This window comes from Mastacembelus armatus, chromosome 17 (assembly GCF_900324485.2).
Source record: "Mastacembelus armatus chromosome 17, fMasArm1.2, whole genome shotgun sequence".
In the NCBI taxonomy this organism is placed as follows: Eukaryota; Metazoa; Chordata; class Actinopteri; order Synbranchiformes; family Mastacembelidae; genus Mastacembelus; species Mastacembelus armatus.
The window spans coordinates 8344452-8368185 of record NC_046649.1 but is presented as its reverse complement, the minus strand read 5'-3'; positions in this window follow the sequence as shown (position 1 = coordinate 8368185).

Below are 23734 nucleotides of genomic sequence, written 5' to 3'. Positions count from 1 at the left end.
CCTCTGGATCAATATCCATAAGCTACCCTAGCAATAAGAAAAGTGCTTCAAAAATACATAACATCATTAATGCTGAACTGGCAATAATAATATAGCTATACAGTAATGTTCAATATGTTACTTATATATTTTGATGCTAATACTCCTGTACAGGGTACAGCTAATACTATACTGGCAGGTGGTGGATGCCAGTCTTCTGCGCTGTAGCTCTGTGTATTTGCTGATCCACACTCACAGTTAAGTGATGCACTCAAATCCAATCAATTTGATTTAGCAGCCTCTCTAATTTACAGCCCATTAACGGATTTTGTGGAGTGAGCAGGAGACAGTTAGCAGCTACATAGTGAACATAACACTTTCAGCAGCTCTGTAGTTGTTCTGCTGCTGAAGAGCCAGCTATTTTACAAAACAGGAAAATCCCACAATGCCACTTCCATAATTTATTGCTGTCATTTATACTAAAGTAGTAAGGCAGACACAACCATTCATTTTTAAATGGGGAGAAAAATAAATGAAGAGGAGATTAGAGTGATCGACATTAGATTCAATTGGTTTCACTCAAAATGTTAAACAAGCCCACCCACTGTTTCAATCATACCCTTGATTTTGTTCTGACCTATGGCATCGAAATTGAACATTTAATAGTTTTTCCCCCAAATCCTATTTTGTCAGATCATTCTTTAATAACTTTTGAATTTAAGATGATGGATCATGCAGCATTCGGAAGAAAATTCCACCACAGCAGATGTTGATCTGACTACGCTGTTAATAAATTTAAGAAAATGATTCCATCTTTATTTCCATCTATGTCAGTGGAGGGCAGCTGCCTCAAACCCACTCCCTACCAAGTTGATCATGTTGTTGACAGTGCTGTAGCCTCATGGCGTGAAATGCTTGATACTGTGGCCCCTCTGAAAAAGAAGTTAGGGAATCAGAGGAGATAGGTACATGGTACAATTTACATATTCGTACCTTAAAGCAGGCATCACGAAGGCTGGAAAGGAAGTGGTGTTCCACAAATTTAGAGGAATTTTATCTAGCCTGGAAAAACAGTTTATTAACATATAAAAAAGCTGTCCATAAAGCCAGAACTGCATACTATTCATCACTAATAGAGGACAATAAGAACAATTCCAGGTTTCTTTTCAGCACTGTAGCCAGGCTGACAAAAAGTCAAAGCTCTGTTGAGCCCAGTGTTCCCTTAGCTCTCAGCAGTGATGGCTTTATGAGTTTCTTTACAAATAAAATCACAAATTTTAGAGATAAAATTCAGCAGAGGTTTCCTTTACCTACCATAAATAAATTTTCTATTACAGCATCTCTTGAATCATCTGTAAGACCTCAGTTATGTTTAGACTGCTGCTCTCCCATAAATCTGTCTGAATTCACGTCAGTAGTTGCTTCATCTAAATCTTCAACGTGTCTCTTAGACCCAGCTAGACTGCTTAAAGACACCCTGCCATTAATTAACTCATCTTTATTAGACTTGGTAAATTTATCTCCAGTATCAGGCTACATACCACAGGCCTTTAAGACTGCAGTAATCAAACCCTTACTCAAAAAGCCTAGTCTTGATCCAGGAGTCTTGGCTAATTATAGGCCAATATCCAACCTACCATTTATTTCTAAAATCCTTGAAAATCTGTTAGTAAGCAGCTATCCACACCACTTACACAGGAATGTTTGTTCATGTCCATGATGAACCTTCCACATGCACAAAAATTAGTTATGGAGTTCCACAAGGGTCTGTGCTAGGACCGATTCTGTTCATCCTTTACATGCTTCCTTTAGGCAATGTCATTAGGAAGCACTCTATTAATTACCACTGCTATGCAGATGACACTCAGCTATATCTATCTATGAAACCTGTTAAGACAAATCAGTTAACCAGACTTCAAGCATTTCTAACTGACATAAAGGCCTGGATGACCAGTAACTTTCAACTTTTAAATTCAGAGAAAGCAAAAGTTATTGTATTTGGCCCTAAAAACCTCAGAAATGGCTTTTCTAAAATTATAACTACTTTAGATGGCATAGCACTGGCCTCCAGCTCTACTGTGAAAAAGTTTTTGACCAGGACATGTCCTTTAACTCACACATAAAACAAGTCTCTAGAACTGCCTTATTTCACTTGCACAACATTGCAAAAATTAGGAACATCCTGTCTCAAAATGACACAGAAAAACTAGTCCATGCATTTGTTTCCTCAAGGCTAGATTACTGTAACTCATTACTCTCAGGATGTCCCAGTATCTCCATAAAAAGCCTCCAGTTAATCCAGAATGCTGCAGCCAGAGTCCTGACAGGAACTAGCAAGAGATATCATATTTCTCCTATATTAGCTTCTCTTCATTGGCTTCCTGTAAAATGCAGAATAGAATTTAAAATCCTTCCTCTCACATACTGTACAAATCCCTTCATGATCAAGCTCCTTCATACTTTAAAGACCTCATAGTACCATATTATCCCAAAAGACCATTTCGGTTTCAGAGTGCAGGTCTACTTGAGTTTCCAAAAGCAGAATGGGAGGCAGAGCCTTTAGCTATCAAGTTCCTCTCCTGTGGAACCAGCTCCCAGTCTGGGTTCAGGAGGCAGACACTCTCTATACTTTTAAGGCTAGACTTAAAACCTTCCTTTTTGACAAAGCGTGTAGTCAGGGCTGGCTTCAGGTAACCCTGAACCATCCCTTAGTTATGCTGCTATAGGCCTAGACTGCCCGAGGACCATCGGTGCACTGAGCTCCCCTATCCTAACCCTCCCCTCCCTTCCCTCCCCCGCTCTTCCTCTCCTCTCTCCTCACATGTATATTCCACCATTGAATGTTACTAACCTTGTGCTCTCTCTCTCCCCTAGTTTGCTCTCTCTCTCTCTCTCTCTCTCTCTCTCTCTCTGTACCTTCTGCAGGTGTCCCTGGTCCTGGAGCTGTATATTGCTGATGTGCAGTTACTGGCCCCACCAACTTGCAGTGTCTATTTGTTGTTTATTGTTGCTGTTCTTTTCTCTCTCCTCTATCCACTCACCCCAACCGGTCGAGGCAGATCGCCGCCCAAACTGAGCCCGGTTCTGCTGGAGGTTTTTTCTTCCGTTAAAGGGAGTTTTTCCTCTCCACTGTCGCCAAGTGCTTGCTCATAAGGGATTTGTTGGGTTTTTTGCTTTTGTAAAGTGCCTTGAGATGATTTGTATTGTGATTTGGCGCTATACAAATAAATTGAATTGAATTGAATTGAATTGACATGTTGTAGCACACAGCCTCCACTTTCTGCTCCGGCTAATCTCATTACATTTTTTCTTCTCTTCTTCCTCTCCAACTTCTCAAAGGCTATGTTTCCTCCCATCCCCCTGTCATCACTCTGCCTTTCTGTGCACATCAGCTGATCCATTCCATATTGAACGTTTGTTGTCTCTGCTGCAGCATATGCACAGATCTGAGATAAAGATCTGAGCTTAAACCAATGAAGGGGACAGTGATAAAGGGGGAAAAAAGGCTTGGAGAAAAATATAGCTTCCTTAAAAAATACAAAAAGAAAGAAAATGGAAAAAAGAGCACAGAAGTACTAAAATGATACCCTATAAACCAAACGTAGACACACACAAACACATACATAGGCCCCTTCACTGGATGAAAGGATGTCTCATGTTCTCTATAACTCTCACCGCCCATCTTTCCTTGCATCGTAAGTGGGTTGGACTAGGTGGCAAAGAAAAGATGCAGCTGTAGGAATAGAGATGTATCCCAAGAGATTTAGAGGTCCTCTGCAGAACCTGCTGTATAGATGGCCATCTCTCCAGAAAAAAATGGGATAAACTGTCCAAATCCAGGTGTGCTGCTGAGCCTGTTGAGTCTTACCCAAGAAGACCTGAAGCTGTTACTGCTGCCAAAGGGGCTTCTACAAAGTACAGTACTGTTGTACTTTTGTAAATAGGAATTTTCACACAAAAGGTGTGAATACTTTGAAGCTACTGTATATAAATAAATATATTGGAAGATTTTTTTTTCCTGGACAACACAAGGTACACTTGTCTATCCCTCGGCACTTTCTTGGCAGCACTCTTCCTTCTTTATTTACCATCTTCTCTGTAGTAATTTCTCAAGAGGTTCATTTAAGCCCACTGGTCCCAACCACACATTAATTTTCCCAAGGACTGAACAATGATACTGTACCCACACATGAACACACTGCTAAGATGAATGGAGGGTCTATCAAGTCTCATTAGTGAGCAGAAGTTTGCGTGGTCCAATTGTAAAACAGGAGGTGTGTATAAATAAAGGTTCTGAATGGAAAAAAATCACGCTAAATCACATTTCTTTGACAGAAGGTGCAACAATTCATCAGCCACAAGTCTTAAAGATGGAAATTATTGACCTGCAGATATTTTTCATCATATAGATTTCAGTTGTATCAAGAATAAACAAATGAGTCTGTGACATCCTCATTTAGGCCCTGATATGTCAGAAAGGATTTACAAACTATGAACTACAAAGTGCCTGGTGTTGCACTGGACGATATGAATATACAACAATTGATTTGTGTGTGGTGAGGATCAATACGACACATGCAAGGTCTGGGCTTTATTTTCTCGCTGGGATCAAGGCCTCACAGTGTTGGAACATTGATCATAACAACAAGCTAATTCACTGAGATTGATCTATCACCACACACACACACACACGCATACACATACACACACACACACATACACATACACACACACACACACACACACACATACACAAAGGCAAAGGCAAAGGCAAAGGCAAATTTATTTGTATAGCACCTTTCATACACTACGCAATTCAAAGTGCTTTACAAGGCATACAATTACATTAAAAGCATTGAAAAGAGCATTTAAAAATAAAGACATTTAACATAAAATAAATTTAAATCAAGTAAAGTAAATTAAAATAAAACATAAAAGCACATTAAGAAAACAAAGATAACAATTATACACACACACACACTAAGACCGGTGGTAGGAAAGCATTACAGTTGTATCCTTAAATTGTTTATAAGATCTAGACATCAAAAATAGGTGCACGTAAGAAACTGGTAACAGTAGAGCTTAGAGGAAGGAAGACTGGCAGGAGTGGGGTGTTAAGTATAAAGAAAAAATCCAGTCTAACTTACCTTCTGTGATAAATGTCCTCTTTTAATGCAAAAGAAAGAAGAGAGCTCCATTTACTTGAAAAGTAATAGTTCATGCGGGTCCTGCCTTTTCTTATTTTATTACTTTAATCACATTCCACTGCAAAAACTACCTCCCACCTGACTCCATTATATATGATTACAATTTCTATCAGGCATTTTGACAGATAAATAGTCAGAGGAGAACACGCGCTTCAGAGAAAAATATGTGCTGAAGCCTGCACTGTCGTGTCAGCCACTTTTGGGATATCTGAAACCCATTTCTGGCTGCTCCAGACCCGATTAAGGAAGTAAAGAAAAACTGTTATAATTATTGCTGTAATTAGTCAGGACATGTATGAATACTAAGTAAAACAGAGAGTAATAGCCACCAAATAAAGCATGCCATTAAAAAAAAACTCCCTGATTGAATAGGGGGGTGAGTAGAAATAGTGAGCATTTGGAGAAGGTGGTGAATGACTGAAGAGAAAGATGGGAGCTTTGTTCTAAAAAAACTGGAGAAATCAAGGACATGAGGGACTGGTGGAACATAATTACGCCATCACTCAGCACAAATAAAGGCTGATAATGACAGACTGCAACTATGTTTTAAAAATGGTACAATCAGGTAGTTCAATATTTATGAATCTAAATAGACTGAAAATGAGGCAATTAAGCAGTGATGTTTTATGTAAACTCCCTCTCTGCAGGCTCTCTACTCACATATTCACTGTTTTGATAGCTCTACTCATGGTGCAAATCTGTTGCTTTATTAATAAAATAAAAATCCAAAAATAAAAAAATAACACTCACGCACCTGAATTATAAATCAACCTGAAGTACTGATGTTCAAACATTTAAACAGTATTTGTATTCCAGTGTTAGCTGGCTGCATTCAGTGGAGTCAGGGTGTGTGTGTGTGTGTGTGTGTAGAGAGAAAGTAACAAATACTGAGAAAGGCTCCCTTACCCGGTGTTCCCTATGCCTCCATTTATCTTTTAACTTTGATAAGTTTGCTTCTTTTTCTCATCTCTTCCCTGGCAGCCAAAACACTACCCACCCTCTCCCCACATGTATCCTATCTCCTGCTGCTACGCTCACACTCCGTCTTCCTTACTTCTTCAGGGTCTAGCAACATTGGCAAATATGCAGTAACACATTAATGAGCACAGTGATTATTATTCCAAGTTTAGGGCATTTAAAGGAATAATATGACATGCTGCTGATGCTTATTCACTCTCATGTTTAAATGCTAGACATGAAACTTACGCCAGCAGCAGGATAGCTCAAAGGTTCAATGTGTAATATTTAGCAAGATTTATTAGCAGAAATTAAATATAGTATTTATAAATCTGTTTTTTAAAGAGATTGTAGCCAACAGAAATACCAACCGTTGCATTTTCTTAATCTTATGAGCCTTTTAAATCTACATAGTGGGTGGGTCTCCTTTTCAGAAAGGCAGCCATTGGGCACTGTCATGTTTCTACAGTAGCCCAGCATGGACAAACCAAACACCGGCTCTAGCCAGTTAATCATGTTTTGTTTTAAAGCTTCGTTGGTCAAGTTTGATAACTTTGATGCCTTTGGATAAGGCCATGTCAAAAGGCCTTATATATATATATACCTTCATTAATTAAAATGTATTTTATGAAGTAATTTTTGAAACGTATTGTATTAACTTCTACATATATATTTTTAAGAAACCTCTCAGTCTGCTCTCCAATAAATTCCACTTCTTAACTGCAACTGGCATTAACACCTCGCCCCCGGCAAGAAATGATGAATACTTATCAGATGGACACATTGCAGAACTGGACACCACAGACATCCCAACTCTGTCATCTTCATTTTCACTGATTTGTGCTAGAATTTGTTACATTTCCAACCCATGAGGACAAAATAGTCAATCTTATTTTGATAAATTAAGGGTTCATACTGCCTGAAGCAGTTCTGAAGAGACAGTTATTCAGATCGTGCTGTCTGAATTTCAATCAAGCCAAACTGATGCAGACCTCAAAGGAAAGTGGAAAGTAAAAACATTCCTGTACACACTCTTCCCTACAGAAAACCCCATCTTAATGTGCATGGACATCTGATGCAATAGTCCATCGACTTCATCCCTTTCTTCACAATCATCATCAGTGAGGAAGAGGAAACCAAGACAGAACCTCTCCCAACAATGCAACAACAGGACTGCTGAAGGCCTGAGACACAATTTGAATCAGGGGCTCTAATCCCTGGTTCACAAACGTCTATTCAGTTAAACTTAAAACGCTGCAGACCAATCCAGCTGATCTTGGTTAAAATAAAGACATTCTAGGTGCCTGTGTGACACAAAACTGTCCCTGAACTTCTGCAATTTTGTCTACAGTGCAAAATAGCCAGGGGATGTACCTGTCAAATGAGCCATCACACTGCCCTGGAGGACCAAGACAGTCCTGCTCCCTGCTGTATGTCTGAATCATTCTTGTTGACTACATCGGTGACACTTTCCATAATCTGTCAGTAGATAACATATTGTGCATTCTGACAGAAATAGGATAGTTTAAACATAAGTCACTCTGACCACTTTTGGTGCAGAAAGTTTATCGATTCTATTTCATTATATCAAGGTCTGCAGTACCTACCACATAGGTGACCTAGTTTGATGCTCTGCTGTCTTTGTCATAGCTCCACATGGCCCTCACAATCTCAACTGAAAACAGTCTTTGCCTGGTGAAGGTGACAAAGTAAGCACATCCATGTATATAGATAAGCTCACAAATCACACACAAAACAAACAGTAATAACATCAGAATCAGAATCAGAATCAGAATCAGAATCAGAATCAGAATGAGCTTTATTGCCAAGTGAGTGTGCACACACACACACACACAGGGAATTTGTTTAGGTAACAGGGGGGGTACTCCAGTGCAAACAGACATAAATACAAATGCTACAAAGGGTCAAACAGTAAACATAAATGCTACAGAAATGCTACAAAAAACTAAAAGACTAAGAGAAAAATGCACAGATAACCTGAGAAACAGGATGAAAGGGGAACTAATTGGTGTGCAAAGAGCAAAAAGGTGCAAGTGTCATAGTGCAGGTGGTGGAAGGGAATGGTGGAGAGCTACGAGTTTAAGAGTTGGATGGCCTGAGGGAAGAAGCTTCCTTTGTGCCGGGCTGTTTTGATGTTTGGAGCTCTGAAGCGCCGGCCAGACGGTAAGAGCTGGAAGAGGTGGTGACTCGGGTGGGTGGCGTCCAGAGTGATTTTCGAGCTCTTTTTCTCACTCTGGAGGTGAACAGGACTTGGAGGGTGGGTAGGGTAACACCGATGATCTTCTCAGCAGTCCGAACTGTCCTCTGAAGTCTTCGGATGTCTGATTTAGAGGCAGAACTAAACCAGACAGTGATGGAGGAGCACAGGATAGACTCGATGACCGCTGAGTAGAACTGGGTCAGCAGCGTCTGTGGAAGGTTGAACTTCTTCAGCTGGCGCAGGAAGTACAACCTCTGCTGGGCCTTCTTCGTGATGGAGTCGATGTGGAAGTTCCACTTCAGGTCCTGAGAGATGGTGGTGCCCAGGAACCTGAATGATTCCACTAGTGCCACAGTGCTGTTCATAATGGTGAGAGGGGGGTGGGTGGGGGCATTTCTCCTGAAGTCCACAACCATCTCCACTGTTTGGAGCGTGTTTAGCTCCAAGTTGTTATGACTGCACCAGCGAGCCAGCTGCTCCACCTCCTGTCTGTATGCAGACTCTTCACCGTCCTGGATGAGACCAATGACAGTGGTGTCATCTGCAAACTTCAGGAGTTTCACAGAGGAGTCACAGGAGGTGCAGTTGTTTGTATAGAGGGAGAAGAGCAGTGGGGAGAGAACACACCCCTGGGGGGCACCGGTGCTGGTGATGCGGGAGCCAGAAGTAGATTTCCCCATCCTCACTAGCTGTTGCCTATCCGTCAGGAAGCTTGTAATCCACTGACAGGTAGAGTCAGGAATGGAGAGCTGGGAGAGTTTATTCTGGAGGAGTGATGTAATGATGGTGTTGAATGCCGAGCTGAAGTCCACAAACAGAATCCTTACGTAAGTCCCTGGTTTGTCCAGATGTTGCAGGATGTAGTGCAGCCCCATATTGACTGCGTCATCCACGGACCGATTGGATCGGTAGGCAAACTGCAGGGGGTCCAGGAAGGGTCCAGGGACGTTCTTCAGGTGGGCCAACACCAGTCTTTCAAAGGACTTCATGACCACGGATGTCAGAGCCACTGGTCTGTAGTCATTGAGTCCCGTGATTTTTGGCTTCTTGGGGATGGGAATGATGGTGGAGCGTTTGAAGCATGCAGGGACTTCACACAGCTCCAGTGATCTGTTGAAGATCAGAGAGAAGATGGGAGCCAGCTGGTCAGCACAGGTTCTGAGGCATGATGGTGAAACCCCATCTGGTCCTGGTGCTTTCCTTCTCTTCTGCTTCCTGAAGAGCCGACACACATCGTCCACACTGGTCTGAAGTATCGGAGCGGGGGAGGGGGGGTTGATGGTTGGAGGTGTTAAAGGTTGCTTGGAAGACAATCAGAGCGGGTGGGGGGTGATTCAAATCTGCAATAAAACTCATTCAGATCGTTCACCAGCATTTGATTGCCTATTGAGGAGGGAGATGGAGTCCCCAATAGTAGGTTATTGTCCTCAGGCCTCTCCACAGTGAAGCAGAGTCGTTAGCTGTAAACTGGTTTTCCAGCTTTTTGGAGTAGCTCCTCTTAGCTGCTCTGATCTCCTTATTCAGTGTGTTCCTGGCCTGATTATATCCTGGCCTGATTATAACATGTTCATAACTTAGGACATAAACTATAGAGTTCACAGTGATAATGGTGACAGGTAGGCCTACTCCCCTAAAAAATGCTCATGCACTGCACTGACTTTAACAAGTAGAGCTTGACCTGCTAGTTACAGTTATTAAGCTGTGACTGAACAATCATTGTTCATTGTTGCCTAACTTATCATTGTTGATGAGGAAATGCCTGATTCATGAAGCTAGTTGTTTAAAGACTGTGTTTGTCTCTATGTCTGGCATTAAAAACATTCAATTCTACTCTCCCAACCAAAATCACAGTTGCTTTTTCTGTTCAGACTCCGCCTACACCACCAATGCTTCTGAAACGAGCCCATGTGACATAAGACTGTTAGACATAAGACTTTGTGTAGTAAAACTACACAAAGCCAAGGGCCGGGGTGGTGTTCCTTGATGGATACTCAGAGACTGTGCTGAATAATTGGTCTCTGGCATCAGCACCCAAGTGCCTGAAATCAGCCAATCACTGTGCCAGTGCTGAAGAAAACAAACAACACCTCTCTGAACCACTATCATCCTGTGGCCATCACTCCAATGGTGATGAAGTGTTTTGAAGGAATTGTCCACATCAAGCCACATCAAGCCACACTTGACTCACATCAGTTTACATACAAAGCGATCAGGTCCACAGAGGACACTATCTCCCTGCCTCTCCACATTGCTCTGGCTCACCTGGAGAGAAAGAACACATTTGTCAGGATGCTGTTTGGTGACTGAAGCTCTGAATTTAATACTGTCACCCCCTGCAAACTGACCACAAAACTCCACCAGCTTGGCTTGGACTCTACCTGCGATTGGATACAAGATTTTCTGACAGAGTGTCTCCAGATAGTGAGACTGGACCCTTACACATCCTCCTCCATCAGTCTGAGCACTGGTACACTGCAGGGGTGTACACTCCATCCCATCCTGTGCTCCCTCTTCACCCGTGACTTCACCCGTGACTTCACCCATTTGTTCCAGTACCTGACACCAATACCACAGTGATGCTTGTGGATGACACAACGGTAGTGGGGCTGATCACGAACAATGACAAATCATCCTATAGCAGCACTGACACGCAGTCACAGTTTGTTGATGCTATCGCTATGAGGACATAGTTGTATTATAAGGACATTTTAGCCATTCCTCATAAATTCAGCGGCCTTACCTAGTTTTTAGGTTCAGGGTAGAATTTGTTTTAGGTTTGGCTAAGGCTTCGGATTAGACATTTAAGATAAGAGACTAAGGAATGCATTACAAAACTGTGTGTCCTCACACTTACAGAAAGATACAACTATATGTGTGTGTGTGCCTTTCGTCAGTGGTACATCAGTCCCTCTTGATGATAAAATGCCAAACAGATATATTACAGGTATTTTAAAATGTGGTTATGGCCAAGAGGTGATAACTTCAGTGTGTAAGTGTTCTCTTACATTCTCTTACTTGAGCCTTGCTGCTGTTTGAGTGAGTTTAAACCCACTTTATAAACAATATTAGGATGTGTGGTGCTGCTGATCTCTGCTCAAGTCTCAGAGTAAGCTGAGGTGCTGAGTTGTGAAATAACAGCGGATGAGATTGTGTTTTTATTTGAAGCATTAAAAGTAGCATTATTACAAAAAGAGCTGGAGCGTAAAGTGATGAAAATAACTGAAGCGTGGCTTCAAATGTTTCTGAAATGTTTGAAACTACACCAAAGTTGGAAGCATTTTCTCTAACACGGTATTAGTTACCATGAAGTTAAAATTCATTCTGTTACATTTAGTGGCTAAATACAGTTTGTCAAAGTATTTAAATGAAAAATGAGATTTTGAAGCAATTCAAGACTACTTATTTTACTATGTATTTTAATAGATTTGATTCTGTCTTTAAACATACGGTAAGGTACTAAACAGAACTCGATTAATTCTAACATTTAGTTTGTTTCTTATGGGAAAATCAGTACAGCCCTTCTTATTCTGAATCTCTGTTTGAGTTTGAAGATTTGTGTTTCTCCCTGTTTAATCTGATCACTTTTAAGTGAAGTGAAGTGAAGTGAAGTGTTGCTACACATCAACTACACCACAGATGTTTTCATTTTTCATTGTGCTTCACTTAGCGTGTTTTGCACACACGAGGACACACACAGACACAAACACATGCACAGTTATTTCCCATTGATCCATAATGACAATATTGGAGGTTGTAATAAACCTGTTGAGGTGTTTTTTTTCCTTTAAACTGAATCTCTGTATCAATCTATCTCTATTGGCCAATATTATCCTCATTAAACTGCTCTTTCCTCTTGTTTAATGTGATATGTTAATTCTTAATAATCCCAAATGATCCTTTTAACCGTTGTATTGCAGGGCCTTACCATCTTGCCTCACCAGTGTGGCTGATCTTCACTGGCTTTTTCTACTCTTCCATCTGTCCATTTATTTCTGGCATGATCAGAGGAATACAGAACAAAGCAGAACTGTGAAACCTGCCGACTCCAGCTGACCTGGGAACAGGTTCTGATGTTTAAGCACTAAAGTTATCAAAGCTTCTCTAAAAGCACAATATAAAGCAGAAACTAATCTACACCTGGCCTGTAGTACACTTTATAGTCTAAAAGATCTGGCACTGAGGAAATAGACAGTGAATGTAACACAACAGAAATTTAGTCTAGATTATAATCAGAGCCAGTCAGAAATAAAAATGCATGCATATATTTGCAGTATGCCATGGTCAGTGCTCTTGAAAATTTTGAATGAAAACAGGCTGAGCATTAATGTATATCACAACTCAAATGAAGGTTATGCAGGGTTGAGTGTTAAACTAATTCACCATAGGTGACAACAACAGCAAAAAAAAAAGGAATGTCAAAACAACAGAAAATGAATGTGAAACCATTTCCCCATAAAACCTTAAAAAGTGGCACCCAATTTGTTCTTATTTTTATTTATTTAACCAATGTTTTCCCAGGGAAATACCCACTGCGGTTAGTAATCTCTTTTACAATGAGGGTCCTCACCAAGACTTTGTTCTCTGGGATGGCTCACATTCTCAGCTGATAAAGGGCTTGGGCAGAATTGGATCCTGAGATAGATCTTTGTGATTTTCTTGGACCAATTCACGACACACAGCTAAAGTGTGGAGTGTCCAGTGTGGTGGCTTAAGGATTGTATTTGTGTAGTTGAGGCAGATCAGCTATCTTTTTCAAACATGCCCTGTTTTGCACACACTGTCACAATTTGTGGCAGAGAAATTTAAGCACTGATGCCTCCAAGTCTGAGGCATGGTGCTCTGTGAGGAAATGGTTGTTTAGGAGCAAATCACTGCATTAAGTGAACGATAAAATATTCAAATATCTTAGGGGTTTTGTAATTTGCATAGTGAAGACCTTATTCCAGTACATTTGTCCCCAGACTGCCAATTTAATTTAACTGGAGAAATGTTTTTATGTTGTGTAAGTTTAGGGCTACTGTATATTTTTTATTATCCTAAAAAATTGGTCATCACATTGTGCATCACCATTTTTTTTATCACCACCTTAGTTCCTACACTAACACACATGCACGTGTAACAACGCCCTTGTCCACTCTTAGATAGGTACATGAGTACGCACACACATACACAGACAACATACACTTGTGCTTTGTATTATCCCTCAAGCTAAACCTCATGTTTACTACTATTGAGCAATTTTAACTGCACAGTCAGCGCTTTAGTGTAATAAACCTTGTTATATTTTAATAACTAGCGATTATTGTGGTTTGTCTGTGATGTTGCTTGGAGCCATTCACTATCAAAAAAACTCTGATGATAATCAGGGCAGATCCAGTGAGATGAGTGAGATGTACGTGATAATATTTATGTTCCTAACCTCACCTATGCTTATGAGCCTCAGGTAATGATGGGGAAACTATGGACTATGGACACAGAGGGTCAAAATAACTTTCCTTGACAAGGAGTTCACCCTTTGAGATACAGTGAGGGGCTCAAATAAAGGAAAGAAGTAAAACTGGACTGAAAAGAGTCAGGTGGATCTAATCTTCTGGGTCTGAGTCATGGTGCCATGAGTCAGACTGGGTCACCCAGTTTAAAGCGTGTTCTTCAATGTGCTTCATGTTCTGCCTGTCCGGCTGTGTTGATCCTGATTTTGGTGAGTTATCATCTCAAGAGCTTCTTCATAGCACAGGCAGCATTCAGTAATCAGATATTCAGTGTCACTTAAGTAACAAGGGAATTCAATGAATTGTTTCTTTTGCATATTAACACAGGAATTGAAATAGGGTCAAAGGTCAAATAATAAAAAAGTTAATTTGATGGTGTAAGAGATAGCGTTTCATGTTAGATGACCTGATGACTCCGGCTGGAGCCAGAATGTTACAATGAACATATATAGCTTTATCAGATATATTCGATTGCACAGCAGATTTTTAGGAACACCAAATGAAATCCAATGAAAGTTTTAACCAAACTTGGTTAAAGAGAGCAGAACAAATAACTGCGAACACATAGCTGCCATATCTTGTCTCCAGACCATCCCTTTCTCATCTGAAAAGAAAACATAATTTAACTTTCCCAAATCATTACACTATGGGGAGCGTCCACAATGGCTAAGAGTGAAAAACAGACCCTGCAGACTCTTGCTTATCTCTGCTGTGCTTTATCACAGGTTACATCACATTGTTGCAGTAGCATTTCAGTTTGGGTGCCTGCATCACATGTCGAATGGGTTATAAATATTGACTGTCTGCAGTGATGTCACTTTGTTTAAGGTGAAGCTGCAAAATTCACATTACGTTTCTTACAGGAACATAAACTATGTCGGTGTGGACTCCTGTTATTTCACAACAAAGACACACACACACACACACACACACACGCACGCATACAATAAAATTAGTGATAACTGTTATGAACATGTAAGGACAAAATGCACCGTAAAAATAAAATAAAACCTTGGAGTCAATGTGTGGAGAAACAAGTTTAAATTCAGTCATGCTATGTGGCCAGTGCTCTGCCTTGCCAATGGGGCTCTAGTATTGATCAGCCTCACACAACCAAACCTCAATCACCTGTTTCTCCATCTACATGCCCCCCCCCCCCCTCTCTGCCTCTCAGTGCCCCATTAGTGCTGTGAACAGCCGTCGGGGATGTTTGGAGCTGCTGGGTAAAATACTGAACAGAGCTGACAGGAGAGGGCACGAAAAGAACTCTACAGTACCAGAGTGATGAGAGCATAGAGGAGCGAAAGTAAACTGGATGGAAACATCATCTCACAATGGGGTCACTGGAAGAGGTGGAAAAAACAAAGATCAGCACAAACAAAAACATTGCACTATCCTGTACAGTACGTACTATTTCCATAGGTAGAGATAGTTACAGTTATCTGGGAATAATCTAGGTCTGAATACACTTTTCCTGCAACTTTCCTTCTCCAGGGACTTTGTCCTTACCATGTCAACTCTCCCAGTGTTGTTTAAATTGATATAGTTATATATAGGTTTTATAAATAGGTTAGATATATAAGTTTGTCCATGTGAGTTTGTTTTCCTCAGTATGATTTATTATTTACTTCTCTCTAAAACTCAGTGTTAACTGTGACATTCTCTTCATAATATTATAAACAAATCCATCCTCCCCATAAGTATGTACCTAATTGCATTAGCATATGTTTTGTAGTGAACATAATGCTGCCTAGATTAACTTTATTTAAACCTGACCGAGTGATGGGATAATGAATGTATCGCTCGCCAGTTGTAAAACTTTCAAAATGAACAGATTTGCATATTATTTCCCCATTTAGATGGAAGCTTGTTGTGTATTTCTGCATGGTTACTGTATATTGTCTACACATACTGTTAATTATGTGGTGAACCTGCAGCAGACAGGAGATTAATACAGCTGGATGCGAACTAAAGTGGCCTGGCAGTATCCTGCTCTCGCTCGTAAGAGAATAACTCTCCCTTCCTTTACTGTCTTTGCAGCCAGTCTTATCTAGCTTTATTTTATGTTTCTGTATAAAAGGCCCTGTTGTCAGTGATCCAGCTGCAGTCAGAAGAACAGTGTCAGGTTTAACATTGCATGCCACGTCCTCACTTCCAATGAAACTACATCCTGTCAACTGGTTCAACGTACTCTCAGCTATGATATCAAACATAGTGTATCCCATGACTAGCATGAAAAAAAGTCAAAGCACAAGCTCCAGATCTAGATGAACGAGATAATGACTGAGGCAGAAGCTCAGAAAGACCGAAGCAATAAAAACAAGTTAATTAAACAGGGGCTGGACAAGCTGGAAATTAATCAGGCCTTTCTGAAGTCTTGCTGTGAGAAATGATTGCACTGACTAAATTAAAAAGAACAAGAGAGCTTGCTGTCTCAGTCCCATGAGTCAATTATACAATTTGAAGAAGGCTTTGTCTTTAACATTATTGACACTGTGCTTGTTTGCAAGATAAAAGACTATGACAGATCATCACAAAAGAAGACAATAAATGTGATGCAGATAAAAGTTGTTCGCTATGATGAATTAAACTACTAATTTAATGACAGTCAAGTTACAGCCAAATAAATCTGTTGAAGGAGCTTGGTGACTAGGTAACCAGGTCTAGTCAAGGAGCAGCATAGCCAGTCATAACAAACTTACTAGCTATATTTACAATTAACTCTCTAACTCTAACTCTAACTCTCACATCTTCCTGTGAACTTCCTCTTCCTCTTTTGTGGAGCATGTCACAGTTTTACAGTATATATAGTGAATAGAATAGGTGAAGTGACTTTTTTTATTTTATGAGAGGTGGCTAACGTTATGGGAGAGCAGGAGGGGAGAAAACGACAACTCAGCATTGATCCAAGGACATATATTGATATCTGAGTGTGTGTTCTTTGGCATGTATGTTTATGTGTGTATTTGATGCGTAATCACCTGATACAACTCATTCATCTTCAGAACGTTAATCTTTCATAACGATACGAGGAAATGTCATTTTTGCTGCTCACTGACTTTCATGTTTGGAAAAGAAAAGCTGGTATAGAAAATAATTAAATAAGGGCGGCTGAAATTTTAGTATGTCAAGCTTCTTCTCTCCCTTTGGCCTTTGCGTCCTCCCCACATGAAAGACTTCCATTTCACCCATGAAAGATCAACAATTTGAAAGAGATAACTTGCTCATTTTCCATTACGCAGTTCAACATTCATTGCAGTCAGCTCACCTTTCCAATCAAAGGGGAAGGGGAGGGGCTGAAACATACATTCACCTTTGACAACAATCTAGTCAGTAATGAGTTCACATGTAAGGACAGACAGTCAGGCACTAAGCTCTCTCAGCAGTAAAGACAGACGTCGCACTGACTAAGAAGCAAAAATGTCACTGGTTCTGTCTGCAGCACCAACAGGAAAACAATGATAATACATCTATAAGCAAAACATGGTTCTAAAGGCATGAAGGTGTCATGTCTTAATTCACCTGCCACACAGCAGTCTGATGGTGCATATTAAGATATATCAATTGCTATTATTCCATCCATCAGAACAAATGTTCTGCTTTTGAACCTGGTGTATAATAAAAAGTCAAAACTGAAACATCTCTGACTATACAGTATGACTGTGGGTAAGGCATTATGGGACAGATGATGACCCTATTCCTCTTGCTGCAAGACTGAAGCTGGGTGGTAGATGTCTAAACACTGTGCTGCTCCACACTGCTCCAGTGCATTTGTCCTTGCTATGACACTGTAGGTGCCCTGTGACCACATGATCGGTGGAAGAAAGAAGAAAATATAAAAAGAGGCAGAAGAAGAAGAAGTAAATGAAATAGAAAGATGAATCAGAAAGCAAAATCTTCAGCTTTTGAATAGATTTTCCAAGAGTTTGAACAATATGTGTACATATACCTGACACAGTTTGAGAAAAACTGGCAATGTTTGGGAGACTCATAACTGAACATGCAGAACACATGTCTGCCTTCGTAAAATCATAATAGCTGTGATTATTAAAGATACAATCTAAATACTTTCCTTACAAAGAAAAGTTTTTTGTATGGTCATTTATAGTATTTCTCAAATTGTGCCAGGGCCATGTAGATTTACGTGCACAACTGTATTTTTTATATTAACTAATATGTTCAGAAACCACAGTAATCAATAGGTTTCTCTGTATTTCAGTCTTAGCAACCTCTTGTGCAAATAAGCCTGTGCACACATTATTTAACCATGAAGCCAAGATTTTGATCAATAGACCTTCATCAATAACGCATATAAATAACAGAAAATACATTTAAGAGCCACTGAAAGTTGCAGATGAGTTCACTTAATTGTTCCAATACATTTAGCTAAGCATTTTAATCTCTACCTTTCACAGTCTCAATCAGACTATTTGACCTAAAGGTGTTAAAACTGCCCGGTCTGTACAAATGGCCTGTCGTAGCTGGTGTTTTATTGGTTATTGTTACATCAAGATTTAACAGCTAGGCTGATCTGTGAGGGGGTACTTGGTTGCTTTGAGCCAAATGACAACTTCACTTACTTGGTATTGTTTCATCAACATTACCTCTCTACACTGTTCTTTCCATCTTGAGTGTCAGCAAATGGCAATCAAGAGCTGAAGGGTCTTTCATGTTGCTGGGCCATGGCAAAGCTGAAGTATGTGACTGAAGGTGCAATGTAGTACTTGGAAACTAAGTCATCCAGCAAGCTCTATATTTTATACAAAAGAAATGTAGTTTTCAGTATGTACTGTATGACAGTATGATGAACAAATTAACTATTTGCATGTGTTCCCTTTTTTTCTGTTTGTCTGTATATATACTTTATGTGTGTTGATTTGTTTTTGTGTATTAAAATATTAAACCTGATAAATGTTTTCAAATACATAATCCTGATTCAGCACATTAACATAGTCACAATGACAATGGTACTGTAGCAATATTTAGCAAGTATTCTGCTTAGTTATACATCTTAGCATGAACACAGCAGCTTTCACAAAGCACAAAGTACAACACAGGTGATGTAAATGTCATTAGTTTTGTAGGTATTTGATCGTAATCTAAAGCATTGGACAGGCTGAAATTTGATGTGACGATGTTGTTACGCTAAACAAATAGGAAGGACTTTGAAAGGTTTCTGTGTAAACCCACACTAATGGAGATATTTTTCACAATTCTACTGTCCTTTTCAAAGAGAATAACCATTATTTCCACCTTTTCGATGGCACACAAAGCAGCCCTGTGCTTTGACTAAACAGACAAATTACCTCCAGCACCAACAAAATGACTAATTCATCAAGGCTGAACCTCAGTCATATGAAAAGTACACAAGGTGATATTCATTATTATACTGAAAAAATCAATACCCACCTAATCTATTTGGTATATTGATTCATTAATGTCCAGAAGAAGGTTTCCATTTCCTTCCCTTATTTGTATCAGCAAACATGTACTGTACACAAACAATACTATACACAGTGCTATCATTATTCAAATCTAAACAAATTAATCTTCAAGTACTATCAAGTAAATCTGTTGTTTACCTGAGAGAAACATTACAAACATTTTCTTTAATGTTGCCCTGTCCACACACTGTATAAATAATAATGGCCTGTTAAACTACAATAACTGTTTAGATAATGATGTCATCCATAAGGTTTCTCCTTCAAACAATCAATCCATTATAGAGGGACAATACACAGTCAGTCAATCAAACCTAATGTTATATAACAAGGGCACATTTTCTTTTTAGGCTACAGTGTATCTGTGGTCTTGGGCTGTGAGCAGGGAATGGGGTAATAACAATGATAAAAGCACCACATGAAAGCAGCTATTGTGAAATTGAGAAATGAACACAATTATGAATTCACCAGAATTACTATACAGACCTAACTTAACCATGCGTTCATCAACAGAATTTCTTAACCGGAAATGATCATCTTTGGGGAGAATTAACAACCTAACTGCCTGGTCAGTGAGTGAGACGGACTGGATTTGCACTGGCTCACAAGAAACTGTATTATATGGTGACATTCTAAGTGAGTATTAAAGCAAGGATCATAAAAAGTTAGATTACACTCAAAGGTTACATGTGAACGAAACAGAGAGTAGGTCTATATGAGAATCCTGGGATGTGTGGTGCACAGGGACCTTGCTGATCAAAGGTCATGACTGATTTTTACTTAAAGAGTAAGTGAAGGAGGTTTGGCTCAGTGCTCGGAGTGTCTTATTCCTGGTCCACACTGTAAGCGATTCAGTGGTGTGTAAGCACAACCGATACTCTCCTATGCCTGTGTCACACATGCTGCGTTTGCAGTATATGCTGCATGTTTGGTCCAAGAAAAAAAAACTGCTCTCCATCATGGCACTCATGGAAAATAAGCTTTGTGTTTTCAACAATAACAAATCCCTGAAGATAACTGATTTCATTGTGAGCCAAGGCTACGTGGATAAAGTCTGATTTAACTTCTCTTTTTGCAACTTCAATTGTCTTTACTTTCCAAGTATCTTTCACGTGAATGTTCATAGTGTAAGAGCATTGTTTTTCGTGATATCTTAACAAAAGAATAGCACTCTAACTTGTGGCACACATTTCTGTGGCTAATGGTTGGGAAGCTGATGTATGAATCAATATATTCAGACCATATGAGATGTCATTTGAAGTCAGGAGTTGTTGAGGGCTCAGCCTCCCTGTGGAGAAATGTACACTGTTAATGATCCCTCATGCACTTTGCAATGCAGATACGAACTGTACAATGAAGCTTTATAATGAATGATTTGCAGTGGCAAGCCTTCTGCAGAAGACAATGGTTTATGACGACGGCAATGAATTCACACACCATGTTGTTAAAACTGTATTGTGCTGCCTCCCACACGCCGAACCTAAGAGGGCCAGACCTCACAGACTGGTGAGAGCTGAGTACACATGTGAAAGAGAATTCTAATTTGAGAGCTTTTCACCCAGGAGTCCTCTCCACAGGCTTCTCACTGACACCATGATGAATGGCTTTGCATTCACTAGCAGTGGTTGTTTATGTGTGTGTAGCAAGGTTCAAGGCACAAGGGTTGTCACCCCTTAGAATAAACACCCCCCACCACATTAAGCTGCCTGTGGATAATTAAGCCTGGTTTTGAAGAGTGGCCGTGCTATTATTTATTTACTTGTTTGTCTCAGATGATACATGAGAAGAGCGAATATAAGAGGGAGGCTTTGGTTAGATTCTGCCAAGCACTGCATATTCAGGGCCACGCTCCCAGTTAATGGAATAAGAGAATGAGGAGAAGTCATGAACTTTCTTGTACGTGTGCTAACACAATACCTGCTGGTGTGTTAGCAAAGAACTTTGGAGACTAATTATTTCATGTCTGTAAGTAATATTAAAAACTATGACTCACTATTGTCCCACTAAACAATGACAATGACCTTGACTTAAGGCTGGATGAGAAAAACACCTTGTTATCAGGCTTGACTGTAGCAAAGAAACCCTGCCCCACTCTCCTTAGAAATCACACACTGGCTCAGTCCTTTCTAAGAAATGGGCTCTCGAGGCTGAATCTACAAGGAGGTTGAATCATAGGTTGAGTTATAAAAGAATTAGAAACAACAAATTGAAGCTCAGATGACCATTGTACTTCTTTTTAATGTTATTTTTTCAAAACATTACTACAACACTAGATGTGCACTATGATTTAGTTTAGAATCAAATATCGCAAAATGTACAGTTTGTGTATATTAAAATGTGATTTTTGTGGATGTTGCATAATTTGGATTACAGCCATTTTTGTGTTTCTTATATAATAATATACATTAAGTTTTTTAGGCGCAAGAACCTATGCAGTCTAAGGCAACCTGACTGCAATAAAGCCTCCTTCGCAGTTACTGCTGAAACAGTCTTAAAGAAGTGTTGATTCAACTGTGTGATCATTTATGAAGGCTGCACTTTTTGCTGCTGTATTGTACAGAATTACAGAGTGGTGATTTTTATTAAGCCTTGACTGATATATATTGATATGAAGTGGACAAAACTGGGTGCATACCAATACTGTACCCCTTGTTTATAGTAGTTTAGTCTGTAAAATATGTGTATATTATGTTTTCTTTTTTCTTAGAATATGTTAGCCTCAAAAAACTTTAACCTTGTAAAATGCAGGAAAAATGGGTGAGAAGACCTGTGATGGCTACATCACCTGGTCTGAGCATCTCCCAACCTGCACATCTTGTTGGGTGTTCCCAGTCTGCAGTGGTTAGTACTAACTAAATGTTGTATTAGGAAGGACAAACAGTAAACCAGCGACAGGGGCGTGGATGCCCAGGGCTCAGTTGTGATGAGGCTGACCTAATGTAGATTTTAAACTTTTAAATTTCATGCATCTTTTTCAAAACACTCCATTTTGTTTGAATCTTTGTAAAAATGGCTGAAACTGAGAAATATTGTATACTGGTCTTTATGAAGACAGTCAGTGGTTAAAGTTGTGACATCACAACTAGATTGGGAGGCTGTTAAATTTGTCTGAAAACTGATCTCTAACTTGTACTAACAATCAAAGTTTTTACTACTTTTATAAAAATTTTTCACTGAATAGCAGACAAATTCTGCTCTTCCAGACAGTACAACTGTGGCAGCAAACTGGTTCACAGAAGATGCACAGTGAGCTGCAAAGTGACTGGCTCACTGACTCCTGTGTACATAATGCTGTGGCTGATTGGTGTATAACAACTATACAAGCCTGGCACTTCCCACACATACTGTACCCTCTCCTACAGAAGTAAAAAAACAGTCCTTCTCTACTGTACAATTGTGAAAAATGACATTTGATTTTCCCTTCAAGACTGAGTATTTTTTGTTTCTGTTTAATTGATGAGCATTTATTGAATTTGGAATGAAAACTATTAAAGAAAATCTGTAATTAATGAAGTTTAGTTTGATGGAGTGGAAAATAATTGAATTGTCTATTTTTTAACTCGCTGTTCACTTTTGTAGCGAGGGTAACAAATTATCCAGGTTTCATCTTTTGGTCAAACTAGGTCCAAAATTTCTAAAGTGACAGAGTGACTGTGTGACCATCCTCCTGTCTGGCACCCAAATATATATTGATTTTTAAAAAAAAAATCAGATTCTTTGGCTGCCCTGTGCTACACCACGATAAGAGATACATTAGAACATGAACACATGAACTCTTAAAGCTCTCTGTATCTCATCAGTCAGATTTTGTGTTAACTTCTATATGGGCTTCAAACATGTGCCTGTACTGTCTTTATCTGTCCCTGCACAGCATAAACAATGGTTTATTACTGATAAAGAAAACTTTGATGGCAAAATAAGTTCACTTCATAAATTCTCTTATACTGTATAGATACTATAGACCTATTATGGTGCCCACAGATGGTTAATATGTTGTGATTACTGGATAATGCCTCTGCATCGGCAGGACAGCGGCTCAGGTAGTGTATGTGCTGAAGTTCTCCTTGATGACTCTGCTAAACTGGATGTTTCATGCACAGCTCCCATGGTAAACCATTACTATGCCTGCTTCTAAACACAGCTCCCACTCCGGGGATAGCTGCAACCAATTAAAAGGTGTACTCACTGCTCTGTGACAGGTGGATGTAGATGCCATGTAGGGTTGCAGAACATATAAAGAGAGATTATGGTGTCAGTGTGATTGCACATGGGATCTTTTCCTACATCTGTGCCAGCTGTTCAGAGAAAAAGGAGCATCTCTGAGGGGCGTGGAGAAAACATCAAATGAAACATAAACTTCAAGGTTCTATAACTTTTATTTATTAATAACTTGCCATGGACATTTTAATGGCTGATGTATCTGCTAGCAATGGTCTTCAC